The sequence below is a fragment of the Zootoca vivipara genome, chromosome 9 (assembly GCF_963506605.1).
Source record: "Zootoca vivipara chromosome 9, rZooViv1.1, whole genome shotgun sequence".
Classification (NCBI taxonomy): domain Eukaryota; kingdom Metazoa; phylum Chordata; class Lepidosauria; order Squamata; family Lacertidae; genus Zootoca; species Zootoca vivipara.
Genome location: NC_083284.1, coordinates 58,907,259 through 58,927,990, shown reverse-complemented (window position 1 = coordinate 58,927,990; position 20,732 = coordinate 58,907,259). Strand labels below are relative to the sequence as shown.

Sequence of the window (20,732 nt, the reverse complement as noted above, 5' to 3'; positions counted from 1 at the left end):
GTAACACATATCTGACACACTGCTGCAGGGATTCTTGCTGTTACTAATCTTAAATGCGGGAGACAGTGGTAAGACAGTGCCTGGCATGCTCTGGTTGGTCCATGGGGTCACGAAGAGTCGGATACAACTAAACAACAACAACAATCTTAAATGATACTTAACTAGGGAAAACAAATGCTGTTAACATGAGTGTGATTCCCAGCTTGAATTTCTTGTTCCAAAATCTAATGATTCAAATACCAGAGCAAATTTTGAGGAAACAGCAGATAATAAACCAGTTTATTTAGGATTCTGGAAAAGCAGAATCACTGAATAAAAAAGATTTTAAGGAATGAAAAGAAGAGGGATTGGGTATCCCAGCTATTGAGACATGAATGCACCAGTCATTCCTACACTGGTTTGAATACAAATATGTTTATTTTAGGTCAGGGGCAAGAGTAAAAACAGACTTGAGATAATTGTGCGTTCCAAATAAATGAAGGGGGGAAATGCTATAATGGATCAAACCAAATTATAAATGCTTGTTTAACAGTGTGGGATAGATTTAAAAACTAATTAGAGCTGGCAATATTCCAAGTAGCATCTATATTATCACATGAAAGATTCAACCATGAGGTCAAATTAGCTAATTTTTTAAAGTGGAAAAAATGAGGTTTAAATACCTGTAGTGGAGAATCCCAACTACAAAGGCACGAACAAGCAGTAAGTATCAGTTTCTACAGATAAGAACATACTTGAATAGGGAAGAGCAAAGATACAATAAAAATAGAGAACAAACTGGCTTTGAGAACTTAGTAGAGAAAATGGAGAGGGAAAAATACTCTCTAAGCCAGTGGTTCCCAATCCTTCTCCCCCGCCCTCCATGGATCGCTTGAAAATTGCTGAGGGTCTTGGACATGGGTAGGCAAACTTAAGGCCCGGGGGCAGGATCCGACCCAGTTGCTTTCTAAATCCAGCCCGCGGACGGTCTGGGTATCAGTGTGTTTTTTTACACGAGTAGAATGTGTCATTTTATTTTAAATGCATCTCTGGGTTATTTGTGGGGCATAGGAATTCGTTCTCTTCCCCCCCCCTCAAAATATAGTCCGCCCCTCCCACAAGGTCTGAGGGACAGTGGACTAGCCCCCTGCTGAAAAAGTTTGCTGACCCCTGGTCTTGGGGGACCACTTAAATCCCCTTTCTGCCTCGCCCTACCCTCCTATCAAAGTTGGCCTGGGGTCAAGGGGAAAAAAATCTGGCCATGGGTGGCAGGGAGAGGCAGCCCCCCCCCATCAATAAAAATACATAGCAAGCAGGTTCTGACTCCCCCCCCCAACAAAAGGCCTCCTCCCCCCCCCAACAAAAATTCTGGCTACGCCCATGGATCTGGCCCACCAAACTCAAAAGCTTCCTTTCCCCTGGTCTAGATAATCTGGTGATACTTGTTCACCCCGGGGTGGCAACATCTTCCCCTTATAAACATCCAGGAACCTGCTGGGTTCAATGGGGCTTATTCCTACCGTAAGTTAACATATATATGTCTGCAATCTAAGGCTACTTCTGAATGAGATCTTTTCCTTTTCAGATAGCCCTGTTGGTGGGGACCAGATACTATCTTTTTTTCTCATATTAATTAATGGCCATGGCATGTATGCAATGTCTGCTAAACCTGCTCCTTGTCCCTTGTGAACCCAGCTACGTTAGGGTTGAAAAGTTGGCAGCACAACAATAAACCTTAGGTTTAGTACAAGATACAACTCAAACACAATCAACGTAAACAGCTGCATTATACCACAAATAAAATCTGTTATTTACTGTATCGTGTTAACGTATCAACAAAGATGAGACATACAATTCAGCTGAAGGATCAGAAGACCCAGTGGGTCAGATACTAAAGTCCATTCAACATTTGTTTGTTAATGTAGTCCAATAGTAATTCCACAATGCAGAAGTTCAAACAAATACTGAAGTCCATTCCATATGCATTTGTTCATGAAGTCCAAAAAAAATCCATACGTAGGTTACAGTACAGTAATTAGATAAGACGACAAGGGTTGACAAGGATTTCCGGAATATTTTATCCTTGTTTCGCCTTTCTGGGCTTCATCAGTTATATAAATTCTAGATAATACAGACAAATGCAATATAGTAATATTAAACATTTTACAAGAATAATATAAATACCATAAATACACAGTTGGCATTTGATGGCATACACAATGTTAGAAGATGAACAATTAAATAGTCCTGAGATGGTATGTTTGATGTTGTTGGGGCCAGTAATGGTGTTGTCCGGGTGTATGTGGCAGCAAAGTTGGCATCTGGGTTTATTGCAGGTTCTGGTACCAGTGTCCATGTTAAGTCTGGTGGTTGTATTATTGTGGGTGAGGAGTTGTTTAAGATTGGGTAGGCAATGAAAGGTCTTCCTCCCAGAGCTTGAGAAAGAGAACTGTCATTGTCTAGGATAGGTTGTAGATCTCTAATGATGCGCTGAACTGTTTTAACTTGGGAGCCGTATGTGATTACTAATGGTGTTCTGTTATTTGTTCATCTTCTAACATTGTGCATGCCATCAACTGCCAACAGTGCCCTTCAGCTCTCTGTATTGGACAAACAGGCCAAACCCTACGCCAAAGGATAAATGGACATAAATCTGACATCAGGAATCACAAGACAACGAAACCAGTAGGAGAACACTTCAATCTCCAATGACATTCTATACAAGATCTCAAAGTAGCTGTCTTATTACAAAAGAATTTCAGAAATAGACTGGAAAGAGAAGTTGCTGAACTGCAACTTATTACCAAACTTAAAACCATGGCAAGACCTGGTCTGAATAGAGACATTTGATTCTTATCTTATTATACATGATAACACTATTTTTAGCCATCTCACCCCTGGCTTTTCCCGTAATACCAATTGCAGTCATTAACAGTCGTCAACAGGTTTACCACACCTTTCCGGCAATCCCCCATTCCCACCACCCTTCTGAGTAATACCCCTCCCCACCCTCTCACTATATATAAGGGTCTGGTGACTTCTGTTTCAGTGTATCTGAAGAAGTGTGCATGCACACGAAAACTCATACCAACGACAAATTAGTTGGTCTCTAAGGTGCTACTGGAAGGATTTTTTTTTAATTTTGCTTCGACTACGGCAGACCAACATGGCTACCTACCTGTAACTAATTTTATTATGACATTTGCCGATCTTAAGGTACTACAAGACCCTTTTTTTGCTGCAACAGCCTAGCACATAAATACCCTTTTGGTCTTGTGGTATCACCTTCAAGATTAGCACATTCCTTGCATTGGCCCCTCTGTTCCCAATCCTAAATGTATTTATTTATATTAATATATACAGACACGCACAGGGGCAGGACATGATACAGTAATGTATCAGATGAAAACTCTGAGGGCAGCTACCAGGATTGTAAACTTGAATGACAGGAAAAGCTGAATGTATAGGGAATTTCGTATCGAAAGCACATTCTCCATCAAATGTGTTAACATTTGAGTTGCTTACACAATGCTGGGCCCCTATATAAGAAAGTTAAGATTTCAAGACCAAGAGCATTTTGCTATGCATGGTTTTCTAATTTTTCTCTTTGGTGTTTTGAAAGGACCTATAACCTAATTATTACATGAGGTAGTAGCCCTGAGATCTGCAAACCACCCTGAGACCTCTGGGTATAGGGCAGTTAAACAAACAAACAAACAAAGTAAGTACTTTTCCATGTATAAGACTAGGGGTTTTTTCTCTTTAAAATAAGGTTTAAAATCTGGGGGCGTCTTGTACATGGATAGTGCATATGCCCGTTTTCTAAATTTGGGGTCCCCAAAAGTAGGGGGCGTCTTATACATGGGGGCATATTATACATGAAAAAAAAGGTAAATAAATTATTATAATTATTATTTAAATAAAGCTGTAGCAGAGCTACAAAGTGGATGGCATAGTGGCTCACATGAAGATGCTTCTAACTTTCTGTCATGAAGTGGAAAAGTTGCTAGTTGAACAGCAATGGAAATAAGGCATATGCAGCAGCTACTGAAGAAGTTGTACTCTGTAATATCAAGCTTATAGCTTTCTGTTTGGCGACAACCATAGCTGCCAAGTTTTCCCTTTTCTCGCGAGGAAGCCTATTCAGCATAAGGGAAAATCCCTGTAAAAAAGGGATAACTTGGCAGCTATGGCGACAACCTGTCTTTGGTTGCCTTATTAATAAATTTAAAATAATATCAACCAATGTGTATTCCGGGTCACATGACTGTTGGTTGTGTTAGGGAAAGTACCACAGGCAACAGGATAGACCTTTTAAACACACACACACACACACACACACACACACAAATTGGTTCCCCCCCCAGAATGTCCAAACCTAGTTGTGTGACACTATATAACTTATAACATGCAAATAACAATAAACAGGAAAAAATAAATTAATAAGTTTTGTAGACCTTTTAGTTTTGCATTCAGGCAGGTGATAAAATACTAAAAAATGATATCAATGTGTTGATCATCTAGCTTGTATTTTTTAGTGTCCATAGAGAAAAGCTGAAGACCTATCCCAAGGAGAAATCTAAAAGAGAAATTTTTGACTGTTTTAGCCAAGACCCTTAAAGACTCCCATTTTAATGTAAAGAACAATCCTCTTTGTATTATATTTTCCTTCATGTTACGGGCAGACGACATGGACAATAAATAAATAAAAATTCAGCCTTTGGATTTTTACATTTGTTTTATAACCCTAAAGGTTTGTTCAACGTACAAATGGACACTGTGTCTTTCTAGCAGGTGTCCGAGCCATTTTGGCACCTGAGGCGAACCATAAAATGGCGTCCTCCCAGCAGGGAAAAAGGGATAGGTGAAGATCTACATTGGGAACGAGGGGGAACAAAGATCTACAATGGGGACAAGCGAAGGGGCAGACCAGCTATTCGCCAAAAGGCCCCGTAGAAGCGGCATTTGGCAGAGGGGCTGCCAAGGAGATGGCAGATCTGGGACTCAGCTACCCAGCTGCAAATAAAACGTTTTGAATGCTTTGTATAGTGCAATATGCAAATGTGTCACCAAGACGGCGACAGCAAGCTAGGCAAAATTCAATGTATTTTTCAAAACGTTTTAAAATAAAGCATTTCCACAGCGTTTTTTTGTTTGTGTGTGTAGATTCCACCCTGACCTCCGAGAAATGGGCTGCCATTGTCGCTGCTGCCATGACAGCAGCAGCAGGCAGCCATTCGTTCCTCGGAGGCCCCTGTGGAGTCTGCCGCCTGAGGCGGTTGCTTCGCTTTGCCTCACATGGCGGGCTGGCCCTGCTTTCCAGCACCTTCCCGTTACTGTTCCGAGGCCAGATAAAGCCATATAAAATAAAATAAAAGTATTAGGAGGTAATTTGCACGGCCCCCCTCCCTCCTGATGTTGACTGCCTAGGAGCGTCCACAGGCAATTTCTCGAGACCTTAAATCCTGACACATGCAATTCCCACACAGCCCCATTATTCTGTGTTTCTTTCTTTCTTTTTTTAAATCTTATTTCAGATCTGAATTTTACAGCATGCTATTCTTTGCAGGAGAACTACTTGAAAATGATTTATAGGTGGTCTTTAACTCAGAGTAGGCTTGCTAAGATGTATAAGACTGAATCAGATAAGTGCTGGAGATGCAATGAGGCTGAGGGAACGTTCTTTCACATGTGGTGGACCTGGAAAAAGGTACAGTATTGGGAAATAATCCATAATGAATTGGGGAGGGGCGGGGAGAGAAATGTTTAAAAGCACTTTCTCAAAAAAATAACCCGTCCTTTTTGTTGGGGAGAATTCAGATGGAAATTCCCAGGTGTTAAGAAGGGTTATTTATGTATGCCACTACTGTGGCCCGTGTTTTGTTAGCCCCAAAATGGAGAACGAGCGAGGTCCCAACCAAAGAATGGCAACTTGAGTTGACAAGAGTATGCACAACTTGCAGACTTATAGAATAAGAGAACAAGAAGAACGTAAGTTTAGAGAAGACTGGAAAATGTTTATTGAATATATGGGGCGAGATTGTGTACACTTGAAAACGTGGGCAGCATTAAGCTAAATCTAACAGTGTAAATCAGGTTTGATGGATGCAATAATGGAACGTACTGAATGCTTTGAAATAAGCAGGGATTTATGTTATGCAAAATGGACCATGGAAAGAGAAGAGAAGTCACTGATGCTTTAAGGTTGTTTAAATGAATATTCTAAATTGTAAAACAGAACCGCCCTGGCCTTGATGTTCGGAGGAAGGGGCGCCAGGCGACCCCTCCTCCACCCCTCGCTTCGCCTCAGCGCCGTGCCGGGGCGAAGCTAGGGCGACTCCCGGCCGCCACGACCACCTGAGGCGGTTCCCGGCCTCCAGACCTCGCCCGCTTCCGTGAAAGCGCAAAGGCGGGAATGGAGGGGAGGAATGGCGAGCGCAGGCGCCCTCGCCGCCTCCTTGCAAGGCCCGGCCTCGGCCAGAGGACGTCGCCCTCTCCCTGAAGCCGGCCTCGCAGGAGGAGGAGCCGCCGCCACAGCAGCAGCAGCAGAAAAGGCAGCAGCGGCCGCCGCCAGAGGCCGGGATTGTTTCCTGGGGAAAGCGCAGCAGGCTGGGAAAGCGTTTCCGGAAGGCAGGCGGACAGGCAGGCAGGCTGCATCCCGCAGCTGGGCTGGGAAGAGCGGCTCGTGTGGGCAGCGGGGACCGGCCGGAGGAGAAGCAGCGGCGGCGGCGGCGGCCGAGCGGGTAAGTCTGGACGGGCGACTCCTCGCCCCTTTCCGCGCGGCGCTTCGTCCTCCGGAGGCGGCGGGGAGGCGCAGGAAGGAGGCGCATCTGCCCCTGCCAGCTGCCACATCTGCAGCAGCGGGGCTGGATCGGGGAGGCGGCGGACGGGAGCGGAGGGTCCTGCTCCGGCAAGAGGCGGCGGGGGGGGGGCGGCGGCGGCGTTGGGCACGGACCCCAGGCTCGCCTCGGGGTCCTGGAGAAGTTGCGGGCACGAAATGCCTCCTGTGCGCCGCCGCTGCTGCTGCAGCCGATCTCGAGTTGTAAGGAGCAAACTCCGGTGTGTGCCTGCGCGGGGGTGGGGGTGGCCACCCCCAATCCGCATTGGACTCCGAATGCGGGATCCGCATTGGGCTCCGGGTATTTCTGGGCGGCGGTGCCCACGGTGCCTGGCGTGAGGCCGGGTGGGATCGGCGGCGGCGGCAAAGGAAAAGTCGAGGGAGGGGAATCGGGGGCGAGCTGGGCAGGAAGGGAAATGCAAAAAATGCGAAGGGAGGCGAAGGCGAGGGCCGGAGGTGGGGGGCTGCCTGGGGTCGTCTTTGTGCACGGAGCTGCTCCACGCCCTGGTTTGGCCCTCGATGCGTGTCCCTTGCTTGCATCCCCCCCCCGGCCCTGTCCTTTCCCCAACCTTTTGCCAGGCTGCGGTGCCTGCGTCTCTCCTCCCAGGGCCTAAGGAAGCCGAATGCTGCACTAGCCGTGGGCATTCACATTGTCTCCCTTATGCACTATGAGCATTGCTTTTATCTCGGATGCTTCGGTTGGGTCTCCTCCTTTCCTCCGGGGACGGTGATGCCGCATTCTTAGGGACACCCCGAGGGAGACGCATGGTTGCGATGCGATGCGCTGTCAGAGGATCTGATGCATATCCGATGCAAGACTGTAGGGAGCTGGGCTTGCCCTCCTGCCTCTGAGGACATGGGTTTGGATGAACAGATGAGGTGGTGAAGGCAGGCGACCTTCACTGCTGTAGCCCCCATATACTGGCTCCTTCCCCTCCCCTTTTTATATATATTTTATACATTACAACAATTATTCAACAAACATTCTGACATTTCAAACTTCAGCTCCCTTCCCCATCTTTCTGCTGTTCGTTGCATTTATTTTCACCATTTCCTGCATACTCCAAATTATCTTAACATATTCTTTAGTTCATCTATTCTCATATCTACAGTATTTCATATACATTTTTGAAACTGAAGGTTTTTACAATAATCAATAAAATACTTCCATTCCTTTCTAAAGAGTTTATTGTCTTGAATTCTTATTCTTCTGGTAAGTTTTGCCATGTCTGCATACTCCCATTAATTTTTGTAGCCATTCTTCTCTTGTCGGGACTTCTTTCCATATTTAGGCAAATAACATCATTGCAGCTGTAGTTGCATATAAATAAATTTCTATACTGCTTTGGTAGTTCTGATCCCATAATTCCCAAGAGAAAAGCTTCTGGTTTCTTTTTACAAACGTTATCTTAAACACCTTTTTCAATTCATTATATATTATTTCCCAGTAAGCTTTAACCTTACTACAAGACCACCACATATGAAAAAGGTACCTTCTTTCTCTTTACATTTCCAGCACTTATTCAGTTTTTATTTATGCATTTTTGCCAGTCTACTAGGTGTTAGGTGCCATCTATAGAACATTTTTATATAATTTTCTCTTAAACCATAACATACTGTAAATGTTATATCCATATTCCTCCCCTTCCCTTTTTAATTAAACTTTGCATATAAAACTTTTCAGGGCCAAGTGCAGTGTCATCTATTCACCATTCTAGACATAAAAAGTTAGCATATGCAAATTTGTGCCATAAGCCTGTACCTTTAAGTACCTGGTTGAAACAGTGCCTCTGTTGTGTGAAGGAATGAAAGATGGCCAATTTTCAAATAAGGAGAAGCAGAATGCCATTGTTGCTTAGCTAAAGTCCTTGTAGTTTGTTGGCTTTCCAGGCACTTTTAATTCCTTTCTCCAAGGTACAGAAAATGCAAAGGCAGCCATGTTGATCCATAAAATGAAAACCCCCAAATCCACAGTCGGATGACACCTTTGTTAAGACTAGTGAAACATTTTGGTTGGTCCCAATAAAGGAATTGCCCTACTCTTGGAACCCCTTTGGCATGCCAGAGGATTGTGGCTATGTAGAGTGAGTTAAGATTTAAACAGCAAGGCAGCTGTGGAAGGAAGTGACTTCTAGAAGATGTTGTGGGCGTCCCCTGCTTTATTTAAAAGATCACAAATCTAGAACTGTAGTCAAGGTTATATAAAAAAATTCCTTCAGTAGCACCTTAAAGACCAACTAAGTTTTTATTTTGGTATGAGCTTTCGTGTGCATGCACACTTCTTCAGATACAGTGAAATTTCACTGTATCTGAAGAAGTGTGCATGCACACGAAAGCTCATACCAAAATAAAAACTTAGTTGGTCTTTAAGGTGCTACTGAAGAAATTTTTTTATTTTACTTCGACCCAGACCAACACGGCTACCTACCTGTAGTCAAGGTTGTTTTCATATTTCATTCATCAGGAAAGAGAAAGGAAAAGATCTCTGCCATACGTTCAGTCAGTATTCTACCAGAATGTTGAGTAAGCAAGCATTTGACCTCTTTAGTGTTCAGACAATTAGTGCAAAGGCATCAGTTGATAGAGAAACATACAGGATTGTAGCATTTTTAGTAATAACAAAAAAAGCAACAAAAAAAACTTGAAACAAAGTTGCATTTCAGTGAGTGTTGCTTTTTTTGCATTGATTTATAATGCCTCTCTCCCCACCCGACTTTTTAGGCCTGACCACCAGCATAACATTGTGTGTGTGTGTGTCTTTGTCAATTAAGAGACATGTTTTGTTGCGTCTGGGGCAGATGAAGGCATTTGGTTGTATCGCTGCAGATGCACCATGGCTTTCTTCTCTCTGCCCTCCTCCCATATTTAAATCCCATATTTAAAAAAATGATAAAAATTATATTTACTGTATTTAAAAATGGTAAAAATAATGGCATATAAAAATAAAATATGGCATACTTTTAAACGGTAAAAATTATCTACTAGACTTCATTATTAGTTAATACGTACTGCATCTTGAGTCATGGAAGTGGGTTGGTTTCTTCTAGGCCTTGAATCATGTGGCTTCAGAATGTTTTATCAGCTTAATGTTGTTTAATGAGATATTTAAAATAATGTAATGAAAAGGCATGTTTGAAATCTAATACACATTGATGTGCCTGATGGGATACACTTTAGAGCTTTAATTTAAGCCTGTGGAACGATGGGAACTTGCTAATTAAAAAGCAGATTGTTTTCACTTTAGCACCATAGCCAGTAATGTGGCTGCAGAATAGAGACATATTCAAACTGGAAATAAAATTTGCATCATGAATTGGAAGTTAAGATTCTTTCTTCTGTTTTCTAAATTTTGAGGTGCTTCATTGCCTTTTAATTTTTACCTGTGCCAAGGAATATTGGTGTTGCTGAGTTCACTTATATTGAATGGTCAGGTTCTGGTGGACGACAAATCTAATTTAGAGCCGAATATTATTTATTTTATCTTGAAATGTAACATTATGGTGTATTGCCTAAATCTATGGTGGCTTAATTTGATCATGTTAGAATTTGCTACGTGTGCAGTGCAATCCTAAGCATATTTGCTCAGAAATAAGTCGGGCTGTGTTCAATGGGAGATACTCTCAGATACATATGCAGAGGATTGAAGTCTAAAATGCTGTTTGCTATGCATGCCAGGGACAAACATTTGGGTTGCAACCCCCTATGTGCTTACCTAGAAGTATGTGCCAGTGGAACTTACCTGCGTAGAAACAAATAGGATTGCACTGTAATCAAACTTCTCTCTGCACAATTTTACATGACTTCATTCTTCTCTCTTCCCCCATCACTACTGAAATCTGATTTCCCCTCAGCATTCCTGTTTGTCTCAACTGTGCTGCCTTTGCAACTTCTTTTCTCCTGTTGCTGTCAACTCAGCCTTGGCCACTTGACAAGTCTTGGTATTGTTGCTGCTTCACTCCCTCCACTGATCCTTGAACTTGGACATTTTTCAGGACCCATGTTCTGCTGTGTTGTCCATTTCCAAGACAGTGTTAGCATATTTTATTTTATTTTTATTTTATCTTATTAAGATAGTTGCCTTGTTTGTCCTAGGCAGTACTGTATTCTGAAGATATATAGGAAGTCATTGGAGTTGTCATGCAATGGAATGTCTGAGACATGTGAGTACAGTAGGACTTAGTAAGTGTGCTTAAGATTTCATCTTCTGTTTAATAATGCTGACTTGTCATTTTAATACTCCGTTAAAATTCTTCATGGCTCATTGGCAGTTGTCTTAGATTTGCTAATTCCCAGATCTGGAATACATGTTTGACAGTACTGTAAGTGGGGTCAACTCAGGATTTCCTTGCACTAGAACAGGCATAGGCAACCTTGGCTCTCCAGATGATTTGGAACTACAGCTCCCATGATCCCTGACCACTGGCCCTGTTAGCTAGGGATCATGGGAGTTGTAGTTCCAAAACATCTGGAGAGCCAAGGTTGCCTATGTCTGCACTAGAACAAGCTTTTCAAAACTAGTTTCTTCCAGAAGTTGTTGACTGCATCTCCCATAACTGCTGACCATTGACTACACTGGTTGGGACTGATGGAAGTAGGCGGGCACCGGATTGACGAAGACTAGAGGGCTAAATCTGAAATGTGCAGCAACCTACTGAATTCAGCAGAATTTACTTCTGTGCATTTGCTGCTGTCCAGGTGTCCCCTGGAATAAACTCATTTACATGGAATAAGAGGGTGCTATGGTGTTAGGAAAACTTTTGAACAAGTGTAATGAATTCCTGAGTAACAGATTCCCAAAGGGAAGCCATGGTAGTTTGTTGAGCTTCTGACCACCCCTCTGCTAGAACAGTGCTAGGGATGGAGCAATTTGCTCCAAAGCTGTGATATCCCTGTTCATAAGCCTTGCAATGCAGTTGGCACCTGGGCGCCTGCTCCTCATGTTGTGTGTTCGTAGCTCAGTTCATTATTGATGGTCAGGTTGACTTTCACTTCTTAGCTGATCTTTCCTTCCATAAAATGTGATATTTTGCAGGCATCTTGTGTTCTGCATTTCTCACGTGGCATGTAAGGGGTTACTTAAAATTGAATTGATGGAATAGAGATGCTGTGTAATGTTAGGGAAAATTCTGGGTGCGAGGCTGCCTGCGGTCCGCTGCGGAATAAAGGAAGGAGTCCAGCCACCAACCGGAGCAAAATAGCAAGGTTTATTGTACAATAATAGGGTTACAATAACTTTTTAAAACTTCCCACCTCAATCCCATAATACATTTCAAAAGTGTCATTCCTACATCATAGTTACATAGCTAAACGTCAGAAAAGGGGAGGTACATACAATATTAACATACTGGTAAACAAGACTAACATAAGGGTAATGGTTCAGGGCAAAAGTAAATGTGTGATAAGTACCGGGAGGAACTTCTTGAGTATTCACAGGAAAAGAACAACAAGGTCCTGGTTTTGCATGGGTGTCTGCCACCTGGGTGGGTCTGGTGATGGGATTGTTGTTGTTGTTTATTCGTTTAGTCGTGTCTCACTCTTCGTGACCTCATGGACCATAGCTAGCATGCCAGCCAAGATGGGATTAGGCTTGGCCAACAAAGTGCCTCTGGGCACTCCCTGGAGTCCCTTTTCAAGGGCAAAATAGTGTTGGAATGGAGGAAACTGGAGTTGATTTTATATGATTTTTAAAACTAGGTAACTTCCCTGAGCTGTCAAGTTGAAAGGATACGTTTATGCATATTTATAACATTTAACAACTTTAAAGATGTGCCCCCCCCCCGTGATTTCCATAACAGTAAACACCAGTGGGATTTACCTAAATGTATGCTTATTTCTCTTTATGTTGTTTGTATAGTATCCACTTTGGTATAAGTATTCTGTACAACTGGGAGAAATAAATTTGAGTTGAATGTAGTTATTCAAATGGGAATCCTTAATTATATAAGTCTTAAGGTTAATTTGAGCACATTATACTATATTAAAAGCTCTCTTTAATGGCTGAGATTTCTTTAGCTCATGCACCACAACTACACCATCTGTCTCAATACCTATCATTTTGTTTTGGCACAAATGTTACCTGCTGATAACTGATATCCAGTGAAGTCCTAGATTCACTAGACCATTGACATTAATGGACATTGAAAATCACAGATTGTCTGCAGACTTGAGCTGTAATCCTACATACACATTTGTGGTAATACAATGAGGCTTGGTTTTTAGTAGAAAAGTATACAGCTGCACTGTAATGTGCAATTCTGTGTTACATCAGTCCATGTTCTTAAAATTATCGCGCAAGAGCCCATAAGAGTCGGGGGTCTGTTGCCTGGTGCTTTTTGGCATCTCTGCAGTGTTGTCAAAATAAAAGTTTCAATAGCCTCCTGGCCAGTAACCATTTGACACAACCGTTCTCTCTCTGTCCAGGAAAAGAGTATGATAGCAGGTCTTTAGACACCAAGTATGGCTGGGATCTGTCAGGGCAGAGGTCATGGGGAGGTTGCCTAACTGTATTCCTGGTGCAGTGAAGCTGTAGATTGGTCTGAGGGTGAAAAATAATACTTCATGTGATGGCTGATAGACCTGTTTTCTAATGTATGGTATCTATCCAAGAACAATTTATACATTAAACCATGCAATTATACAGCAGGTAAGCAATAAAAAAAAACCCAAGTTGAAGGTCAAAGTAGTAAAACACTTTAAGGTGTTACATCTCTGAACAAGCTTATTCACGGGAACTATTAGAAGTTAACAGTCCACCAGATGACTTGGATTTCAATTATGAAGGAAGAAACAAGGGAGGTTTTACAGCCTCTGGTCCATTCAGATGCTTGTTTTCTCAAATGACGCAGGAAAGTAGAAGACTCGAAGGTTATTAATCTACTACCGGTAGTACCTATACTTAAGAAGTGTACAGGATATATCTAGATTTTCATGGAAGGCCTTGAAGCAAGGATGCATTGGCAAATAACACAGTGAGGCATATTACAGTTTAGTAAAGATTCAGAAACAGTCAAAGCAGATGTCCTGTAATCGTGGTCTTCTTCTGACAATCATTTTGTAATTTCCAATGACATTTATGTGTGTACATATAAATCAGACATGTATGATAATCAGTTCATATGTATAATCAATACATAAGGTAAGGAAAAGGGATCTGACTTCTGCCCACCTATATAAGCCTATCTCAATAGCTTTTTTTAGAACTAAAATTATTAGGTGACATTTATTTATAAGAATTTTACACAACCCTTCATCCAAAGGCAGTTCACACACACACACACACACACACACACACACACACACACACACACACACACACACAAATGCAAGATAGAAACTCAAAATACACGATAAAAATCATTGTCCCTTGGCCTAGTGTGACCAATTTTAATTTCTGTGATGGTGCCTGGTCTGTTTGCCACCTGCCACTCAATTTCTATGGTAACCAGGTTCCGAACCTGAGAAGCACAGATGCAATTCATTTCCTGTAGTTAATATTTTCATTAGCTGACCACCTGCATCCTGCACCAGCCAAAGCTTATGATTTGTCTTGATGAAGTAGAACATATCAGAAGTATTCTAGGGCAGAGCTTTCCAAACTTTTCATGTTGGTGACACACTTTTTAGACATGCATCGTTTTGTGATACAGTAATTCAGATTTGCATCATTTCGCAACACAGTAATTCAGTTTTACTAGCAAACCAGAGGTTAAAGTAACCCCTTTCCAGCCCCAGGAGGAGCGTGGGGAATGTTCATGCGACACACCTGCACCCTGCAGCCGACACACTAACGTGTCGCGACACATAGTTTGGAAAGCTCTGCTCTAGGGGTTCTCATACTCTGCCATTGCAACACTACTTCCACAAATGGGAAAAAAGCTGTCCAAGCCTTCCCTAAATAAAGATAGACACACTTGCAGAAGTGTGTCTCTAACTAATGTAAAATCACAATATCCACATGATATGTCTGCTATATTTTAATGAATAAGGTCTTTTGTGGATGCTGTGCCCATCAAAGGAGATGGATCCTTGCATGTGATAAACCTGTTGCATGACAGTCACCACCAACGGTATTCATGTGAATGCACCGTAATATAAAGCAAAGCTTTGGTTGATGTTGCTTATGCTTGTCCTAGAGTCAACCTGTTTGGTATTACAAATCCAGCCCAAAGCTCAAGAGAGTGTCACTTTGGAGAGAGAGAGATGTGCGGATTTGACTCGAGCCTGTGAGTTGGGAAGTGGGTAGTAGCCAGGGAGAGGCAGGCAGGAGTGTACGTCTGGTGTTGTCATATAGTCCAGAAAGGCAAGCTTTCTCCCTCTCACCAATGAAAAGAGATACTTGCTTTCACAGTGCATTCAGTTAGTCAGTCATTCAGTCGCCCCCCTGCATTCTAGTCTCTCATGGGTTTCAAAGATATGCATAAATGCCTCTATTTAAACGCTGAAATCTGATTTATTTATTTTATTGAAAAACACAATTGGAGAAGTACATCAAAGTCATTTCCTGAAAAAATGTGGAGTCTTTCTTTTCTTTCCAATGCATCCCCCTCCCCCCTTGTTACTGCCATTGCAAGTGGTAGCAGTAGCAACTGTGTTGGCAGCTTGGCCAATACAGATTTTGTATCCCAGTGCTCCAGACATACCATTGTCCAGGCATTGCATGTGTGGCCAACAAAAATATGATGGAGAGTGTTCAGAAAAGATCCCCCAACCTTAACCCCCCCCAATCATGTGCTGTGTGTGAAAGGGAGAAATATGAAATGTTCTCAGAAAACTCTTGTCCAATAAACTTCAGCTCTGCTCTAGTTTTGGCTTAATACCATTTGGAAGTTTCAAATGTCAAATAATAAATCTTGATATAAATTTGGCATAGCTGGTACAGTATTCAGTTTAAAGCACTGTGTGCTAAAGCTGATCTGCACCTCTAGATCCAGAGCCTTTGGATCCTAATTTCTGTTTGCTACATTGCATCACTTTTGTGAAGGCGCTGATAAATGCTTCAGGAAGTACAGAGGAAGTCTCAAGTCTGGATTATTTTACTGGTATGCATGTGTCAGGATTTAAAATAAGACTCCTGATGTGTGTTGGGTAGTACGCAGCAGCTGCACAACCCAAGAGCAGATCAGGCTAATAGCTGTGCAAAAGCATTTGTGCCATTTGCAATGAAATCTGGATTCTTACTAGATTGGAATATTGACCAAGCATGCTCCATTTGTTTTATTCTTAATATATGAATAATTACTAAAACTATGCAGCATTTAAGGGAGAGCTGATATGGAGGAAGCGTTTCTTTCAGTGTGCGTTTCTGTCTGAGATGTTACTGTATTCCACGGTTCATGTAAGGAGACTGAGAATCCCTTGTGCATCTGTCTCCCATCCAGGAAATGGAAATGCCCAAGCCAAGCTAAGCTTCAGCGCCATAACTGCATTGTACAGTATATAGTCCAACATAGCTCAGTTGGTAGAGCATGAGATCTTACATGAGACCCACAACCCTTAATCTCAGGGTTGTGGGTATGAGCCCCATGTTGGGCAAAGGATTCCTGCATTGGTCCCTTCCAACTCTACAATTCTATGATTCTATGATATACCTCCAGACCATTCTTGGGACAAAGTTAATGCTTTATCCTGGGACCACCATTCACATTTTGGCTGTACAGTATCCCAGTGTTGGAATTTTTAAAGGGAGAAACTAGTACTGTGGGATGCAATTCTGCATTCCTTTCCATTCCTACAAGGCCCCATTGAACTGAATTGCACTGTTCTAGTGAGCATTTCTTTGTGGGCTTGTATGTTGTTAGTGTGGTTGTGTAAAGTAGATAAATAGGTACCGCTGCGGTGTTCCGTGCTCCAAAAGTGGTTTAGTCATGCCACATGACCTGGAAAACTGTAGGTGAACAAATGCCGGCTCCCTTGGCCTTTGACTGGACTTAATGGTCCAGGGTCCTTTACCTATTTTACCTCTACAGTAGTGCGACTGTATGCTGAGTGTATGACTACATCCTAATACAGTAGACCCTTCCATAGGAAACTCCAGTAGATCAGAAGGGGGCTGGGAAACCTCTATTTATCTGTTAATGAAGACAAAAGTTGAGAAGGAGGTTGGACACTGGCAAGTACTATCTTTAGCTTAAGTTATACAGTATTCATAGTTACATAAGTCATCTCCATCTGATTAGCATCAAATCTTTTACTTGAAATGACTTGACTCTGAATCTGTTTAAGGCAAAGCAGAACCCCTTAGGAAAATTCAGAAAGATCTTTATTGCATATAGACTTTGTCAATGACTGTTTAAAGTATGGGTAGGCAAACTATGCCCCGGGGGCCGGGGCCGGCCCAGTCGCCTTCTAAATCTGGCCCGCGGATGGTCCGGGAATCAGCGTGTTTTTTTCATGAGTAGAATGTGTCCTTTTATTTAAAATGCATCTCTGGGTTATTTGTGGGGCCTGCCTGGTGTTTGTACATGAGTGGTATGCGTGCTTTTATTTAAAATGCATCTCTGGGTTATTTGTGGGGCATAGGAATTCGTTCTCCCCCCCCCAAATATAGCCCCCCCACAAGGTCTGAGGGACAGTGGAGCAGCCCCCTGCTGAAAAAGTTTGCTGACTCCTGGTTTAAAGTGTTTGAATGGGCCTGGGGATGAAAGAAAACACCAATAAACAGAAGGACTCACAAATGCAGAAAAAATGAAATATTGGTGGAGTTAATTATTTTGAGCGACACTGATGACAATATTAAAGGGGCTTTATGGACTCCTGCCAGAAAGATGGGAAATGACTCGCTAACCATTAATCCTGCTCTCAGTGGAGTAACACCAATTCAGTGGTCTGAGGGTCAAATTTAGATGTGATGTAGAAGACCTATAAATGACCTAGCACTTCTTTAAAATAATAATAATAATAATAATAATAATAATAATAATAATAATCTGAAATGCAGTTGCAATTTTTGTATAGCTGTAGGGAAAGAGGGGCTGTTTAACTGTTTAAATTGTAGGGTTTTGGGGGGTAGCAGCTGTGGGGTTAATATGATTGGAAAAACAGCCCACAGGAAAAGGGTTATGCCCTCCTCTTCCACTGATGCTCTAATGAACTTTATAGCCTCCCCCCCATTATATTTCAGTAAATATATTTTTTAAAAAGGGCAGTTCATACGTCTCCCATGTCATGCCTAGTTTTATTTGGAGGTCTGTCTATAGCTGCTGGCATTTCATATTCACAGTGATGCCTGCCTTCTCTGTGTAGAAGTTCTACGATTAATCTTTCGATTGTGTCATTTTATGATTTTTTTTGGTGATTTTTAATCTGTGTAGTGGGCTTTGTGGCTTAATTAAAAAAAACGTTTTGTGATGTTATCTACAGAGTTGCTTTCAGAATACTTCAAGAAGAATTAGAAGCAATCAGAGATGTTAATAGAAAACCTAGAGAGTAGCTTCAGGGCATTTTGCTGGTACAAAAGTGTTACCTTTGCTAATTACAGATTTGATCTAGAAACCTGCGCAGTTCTTTTTCTTTTTCTTCTCTTCAATTAACTAGTGTTCTCAAGAGATCATATTATGGAGCAGTTAAACCTATACAAGTAATATCTGGTTTCCACTGTTTGTTGTGCTTTCCTGGATTATATTAATGCCATGATCTTTATATTATTGTTGTTTATTTTATTATTGTTTAGAATAGTATCTCAATGTGTGTGGTTTTGGATGGGGGGGGAGCTCTAGCTGAGTAAAAAGGCCCACTCTCATCGTTATCAGCCAGCTTAGCCAAGGGTTGGGAATTCTGGGAGTTGTAGTCCAGCATCATCTGGGTACCCAAAGTTGAAAAACACTGTGTTAGAGGTTATATTAATGCTAACATTCTCCCCCAAAGCAAGGAACTGTAGCCAAATTAAGTTAATTGAATTTAGGTCCCTAAAGACCTGAGTTCTGTGGATTTTAATGGAATTTAAGTGCAACTGACTTACAGTTTAGTCCTATGTGTGCCTACTCAGATGTAAATCCAATTTAATAAGACTTTAAGGTAAGTGTGTATAAGAGCTAGCCTTAGTCTAGCTCCAACCCAGTGTCTCAAGATAATTTGTATTAATTAATGAATTTATTAATGAATTTAAAAAACATTAAAAATATTGCAGTGGTACTAAATAGGACAGTTGCCCCTATTTGTGACAATGGTCCCTCGGGATAGTGCTACCGTGTTTCCCCTTTTTTAAGACACCGTCTTATAACTTTTTTCCCTCAAAAAACCACACGGTGTCTTATTTTCAGGGGATGTCTTATTTTTTTATTTACGGCACTACAAGACTTGGGTTTTATGAAGCAAGAACTGTCTACAGATAGATCCGCTCTGGGTGCTGGCACTGGAGCCCCATCAGTTGCAAAAGCTGGCACAGATTGCAACATAAAAGAGGAGATACTCAAGCCGTTGCATTGGGACGCCTTGCTGAAAAAAAAGCGAGAGGACGGATTCCTTTTCCAAATAGAGTATCTCCCAAGCTAACTCTCTGAACATTAATTAACTCCCCCCTCCCCGCTTCCTCATGCTCCTCCCCTCTAAAGTGGCTGCCTGCCTGCAATGACGATGAGGTGGGAAACCTCTTTGCCAAGTTACAACAGTTAAGAGAGGGAGGCAGGCAGACGGGCAGGTTGCCCTCCTCGCCACCCCTCCAGGTTCCCTGCGCTCCACCGGCAGCTCCTTCTAAGCAGTGGGGGCGGGAAGTGATCCTGCCGAGGGATCTGACTCCGGAGACTCTGCAGGGGGTGGGGTGGGGCTGCTTCATCGTGCCCCTCGTCCCGTGCTTGAGCTGCGCGCCAGGTTTTGGCTCGCTTTTTTGTTGCGCACAGAAGGCGGACGGGGCCAGCAGGGCTCCCGCCGCCGCCCGTCACGCCGGCGGTGCGGAAGGGCCAGCGGGCCTCTGGCCGCCGCTCTGCCTCAGGCCACAACGTTCCGGCGGCGCGGCTCCCGCCGCCGTCAGTCACCCCGCCGCCGCTCTGCCTCCCGCTGCCACTCTGCCTCGGGCCATGCGGCCCACAATATTACGGCAGCAGGGCTCCCGCCGCCGCCAGTCGCCCTGGCGGCGCACCTTCCTTGATCGGGCGGCCTGCCGGGTCGGCGCCAATAAGCGCCGCGCTGAGCACTGGATTGAGGAAGCAGCAGCGTCGCACGGAACACCACCTCCTCAATCCAGCAGGCCGCCTTCTCGATCGGGTCTGCAGAGTCAGCGTCCAGCAGCGCCGCGCTGGATAGAGGAGGTGGTGTTCCGTGCGGCGCTGCTGGGCGCCGACCCTGCAGGCCACTTCCTCGATCCGGTGCTCAGCGCGACGCTGATCGGTGCTGACCCGGCAGGCTGCCAGCAGGCCACAGTCTAAAAGGCAGTAGGATAGAAGAACCTCCTCGATCCGGCGCAGCACTGCTGGGCGCCGACCCTGCAGGTAGACCTATGGCTTATTTTCGGGGTATGTCTTATATTTTACAAAGTTTTAAAATCCTGCCCTGGCTTATTTTATGACTACGGCTTAAAAAGGGGGAAACACGGTAGTTTGGGTCCTCCCCTCAGGAGCAGTGGAAAACAAATATTCTATGTCACAACCCTTCAGATATTTGAAGATAGCTATGACATCACCTTTTACTAATCTTTTCTCCCGAATAGATATACCCAACTCCTGCTGCCTCTCCTCTTAGGACTCTTGTCTCCCATAGTTCTTTGCATAGTTCTTTGCATAGTTCTCGGGATAGTGCTACCGTGTTTCCCCCTTTTTAAGACACCGTCTTATAACTTTTTTTACTCAAAAAAACAGATGGTGTCTTATTTTCAGGGGATGTCTTGTACCTTAAGGCCTCCTCGGAAGGGCCAGGCCACTGGCTCGGGGTGCTGCTGGGCGCTCTGCGCGGCACCGAGGCGGCAGGCTGCTGGCTCGGCGCTCCG

At 43.2% G+C, this 20,732-nt stretch overlaps 1 protein-coding gene across 8 annotated transcripts in view; it reads left to right on the top strand.

Annotated features, from left to right (window-relative positions):
- The first annotated feature begins 6,535 nt into the window (after positions 1-6,535).
- Positions 6,536-20,732, top strand: part of APBB2 (amyloid beta precursor protein binding family B member 2) — a 192,560-nt gene continuing 178,363 nt past the window's right edge. For 5 of the 8 annotated variants that reach the window (XM_035112959.2, XM_035112950.2, XM_035112961.2 and 2 more), the window contains exon 1: positions 6,537-6,722. The gene's annotated coding sequence lies outside the window, so the exon portion shown is untranslated. Of the gene's footprint in view, positions 6,723-9,215; positions 10,978-20,732 lie in introns of those variants that run through there. The other 3 variants (XM_035112954.2, XM_035112960.2, XM_060278850.1) reach the window with 3 other exon arrangements.